Genomic DNA, 4,267 nt, shown 5'->3' with positions numbered 1-4,267 from the left:
TAATTTCGATAATAATATAAAAGGATAAAAGATAAAGATAATTAATTTAAAATTGAAGGAGGTGAGTTTGATTAAATTTTTTTAATCTATTAAATAAAATATAAAAAAATGAGATTGTAGGAGAGATTGACATGTGTCATTAAATGGAGTCTTTTATTAATATTTAGATGTATTATTCTGTTATATTATCTGATTTCTTATAAATTTTAGTATCTTCTATATATAATAAATAAAACTTATTGTGGGACAGGTGTCAAACTCTCAGGCCATTCTTTTGGTGTGTTTCCCGCTCAATTGATTGGATCTATTTTTTACTTGGACCAGACCCATATCACTACGACCCATATTACTTTCTCTTTCTCCCTCTTTTCTCTTTCATCAAACTGAAAACCCTAAACACAATCCCATCACATATGGAGACGTAACAGTACTGAAGAATCCATAAGATTGAAGGCCGCCACAAATTGAAGAACCCATAAGATTGAAGCCGCCACAATATTCTCACAAACTCCTTTTCAAATGCCGATCTCCTATTGATTGATGAAACAACATTGAGTTAGCTTCTGGGTATAATCCTGTCGAACTCCTGTTGATTAAAGTAATATTCTTTCTCTTCAGACAGATTTTTCTTCATTCTTTTCATCTCTTCATACTCGATTCCTCTATTCTCTGTTCACGTCAATTCCCATCTTCTTCACGACCATATAATCATCATCGATGGGTGTTTGTTTTGAGATCAATCACAGAGGAGGTAGTGGTGGTGGTGGATCATTTGCGGTGGTATGGAGAATTTCTCAAGTGCTTGATAGAAGTTCAGGTATACTCTTTTGATATATCTTGTGTTGAAATTTGTTTTGTTTTCTCCTAGAATTCTCTAGAGGAACTGTCATACTTGCTAAGGATTCCTCAGAGAAGCCTTACTGAACAATGGATGTCAATGCAAAGAAAGCTTTAAAGGTAATTAGTTACCTTTTAGACATGTTAATCATGAAAAGTGACATAATTGGCGAATCCCTTTACCTCATTGTTTTCTATTCATCGATCAGATTGCAATAGATGAAAAGGAATCTATTTTGGCAAGTCTGTTTGGTTGATCAAAAGGGAAAAAGCTAGCAATAAATTTCGGGTGTATTTATTTAATCTGCCCCAAATCAATTTTCTTGAATCTTTACTGTCCTCAACAATTTGCGTGCGCGCGCACACACACACACATATATATACTTGGTTTTTTCTCAGATTAAAACTACTATCATGCCTGAAGATTACAGAAAAAAGAAGGTTAGTGTGTTAGGAAGTTTTTCGAGACACCCATGCAGGGTTTAATTTTTCAAAACAATACTAATAGTATTATAGTATTATTAAGAAAAATCAGTTCTAAAAAAATACTTTTTCAAAACAATACAAAACAACTAGCATCTTATAACATGTTAACGGATGTAATCTTTTTTTTTTTTTTTTTTTTTTGTGCAACCGGTCATATTGCATATGATAGGGTCAAATGATAGGTTGCATTTTTTGTTTTTTCATATTACAGCTTGGATTTGATTGCGGATTGCACCTTCATACATTCTATCCTCTTTTTATCATTTTGTTTAAAAGATTATTTTAGTATTTAACACATCAGTTAACATTCTATCCTCTTTTTATTCTTGCTCTGAAACGGCCGCATTGTAGATTGCAAGTAAATGCAATTTCTTTTGATTAACCTAATAACAATAATAGCAATATTTGTCTTGACATTTGAATGATGTGATTATGTACTACAATTACACCGGAAAAAGCCAATCAATTAACTTAGGTAGGTCTGCTCAATTTCGGTTACTGTATAATCAACCTTGAAAAGCTAACATTTTTTAATTTGGTTAGATCCGGATACGGTTCGGTAATGTGTGTGCGTTCGTTTTGGTTGAGGACACGTTGAAGAACCATCCTCTAGCAAGCATCAAACAGATTCAAGTCCAAATTATAGGTACAAATATTATTAGTTAATTATAGCTTTACACAAATCTATCTTCACTTGCTATGTCATCAGAGCCCTGTGATCATTACTATATCATGTAATTTTTATTTTGTTGTATATACTACTATATATCTTGATGTATCTTGATTTCAAATAACATAAAAAACTATCATAGTTATATATTTTCTTCTATTGTATTAGATACATTGGTCTAAACTTTTATTTTTATTTTATCTGAATTCTAGGCAGTTTAAAGTTTGAACTTCATTTTTTTTAAATTTTAGTCAACGATTTTTAACATATTCGAATTTTAAGGTTTTTAAATTTTTTATTTTCTAAAAGATAATCTTCATTTGATTTTTTTATATTTAGTTAAACAAATTAACAAAAAATAGGGGTTAGAAATCCTATATAAAACCCTATAACAACATTACTAATTCAGCATTCATTTCAAGATCTGCTTCTTTCTTTCTTCATATCGAAGTTAGTATTCTATTATCCTGTTATCTTATATATCTTAGTCGTTTTTAGCAATTTACGTTATTAATATTTGTTTTTAATACATCATAAAATAATAATGCCAAACATGAATGTCACTTTCCTGAATCAACTAAACGTTGATTCAAAAAACGTCACCATAAAGGTCAAGATTGTCAAGCTTTGGAGGAGATCCATGAAGGATAACAAAAACGAAAGCTGGTCTATTGAAATGATTCTGATGGATGAACATATATATTTTGTTTGCGCAATTTATTAAGATACAGTTTTATGATGATCATTTCTAATGTTAAAAATATATGATACAGGGGACCAAAGTTGCTGCAAGTTGTCTACAAAAGTTGTTTGAAAGGTTCGAGAAACATCTGATTCAAGATGATTGCCTCTTTATCCATAGGCCATCACTTGCCGAAAACAAGCTTAACTTCAAGTTTGCTGAAAAAGAACATAAGGTTGCTTTTTTCTTCAACACTTTGGTCACAAAATGCAATAGCTGGTCAGGGTCTGAACATGGCTTCGTTTTTACGGATTATAAGTCTACTCTAGACAAATCTGGTTCCAATGGCAATTCAATTGCTTTGGGTTCAATTTTAGGTTTGTGTTGTATAACTTTGATTTTGTTCTACTTTTTATACTCTATACAACTTTTTATACTTTATACAATTTTTTATCTTAGTCATAATTTTGAACTAACTGTTTAGTGTTTTTTTTTTCTTTTTAAGATGTGATTGGATATGTTGTCATATGTTACCCCATGGAGTCTACTACTACAAAATTAGAGCTTGGCAAAAGAATGACTTTAAAGCTAAGAGATGTAAAGTGAGTTTTCAAATCTTAAACTTTGATATATACAACACCCTATTTTTAATTAAGGACAATCACTATCTCGAGTTGGTTTGTACTTAAAGCAACCTGTATTCACCCATGGACAATTGGATGTTGCACTTTCGAGAGTAAAGAGTAGAGCCGTAGCAAAACTACCAATTTTAGACAAAGAAGGGAATGTTACAAATCAAATGACAAATGTTGTTTACAAAGAAATTTTCAGAGACTTGTGATTACTTTTTATTTCTTTTATTTGTAATTTATATTTTTTGGTTTTTGATTGTTGAATGAAAATGTTGGTTCATTCTTTGTTATTTTTTTATAATTTATTATTACCGATCAAAATTGCATTTCTTAACCCGTGTTTTACACGGGTACCTAACCTAGTGATTTATAAAAAAAAATATTTTAAGGTTCATGACTATTTTTGATTAAATATTTTTCTTTAAACTTATAAGTCATGAATCCTATTATAATAAAACCTATGTATCTCACAGGCATTTTTATACTAGCGTACCTATTTTTACACATGTTTCAGGTGCTGTTATGTGATGATTGTTGATGCATGCTATACATAGGATGGACTCGTGCCTTAGCGACTTTAAAACTAGAAAGATAATATTTGTATTTATCTGATTTGTAATAAAACAATGAGATCAATAATTTAATAATACGAAATTATTTAATCCATGGTTGTGAAACAATGGTTCTGTTACGACACTCCCCGACATTTCCGCCACGACTTGTTGATTTACGTGATCGGGGTGTGACAGTAGGAGGCTTCCTTTAGAACAGGAAACAACTCCAAGAAGATTAGAGAGAAAAGATGTGAATGAGCAAGTTGAAAGTATGAGATTATGGAGCTATTTATAGTTGCTAAATGATCATAGGATCAAGCCATGTGTTGCCACATGTTCTAGGATGATAACACATGTCTAATGATGTGTAAGAACTAGAAAGAGAGTGGCAATTTCGAGCTAGGTG

General features: G+C 31.0%; 1 long non-coding RNA gene across 1 annotated transcript; it reads left to right on the top strand.

The window, feature by feature from the left end:
* Positions 1–351: 351 nt before the first annotated feature.
* Positions 352–3,628, top strand: LOC118487143. Its single transcript, XR_004880441.1, has 3 exons — positions 352–957; positions 1,867–1,969; positions 2,767–3,628. It is a non-coding gene; the product is annotated as an uncharacterized LOC118487143 (long non-coding RNA).
* The last annotated feature ends 639 nt before the right edge of the window (positions 3,629–4,267 follow it).

Source organism: Helianthus annuus, chromosome 15, assembly GCF_002127325.2.
Source record: "Helianthus annuus cultivar XRQ/B chromosome 15, HanXRQr2.0-SUNRISE, whole genome shotgun sequence".
Lineage (NCBI taxonomy): Eukaryota > Viridiplantae > Streptophyta > Magnoliopsida > Asterales > Asteraceae > Helianthus > Helianthus annuus.
Note: the sequence above shows the minus strand (reverse complement) of the source record. Positions and strands in the feature narration are given on the sequence as shown.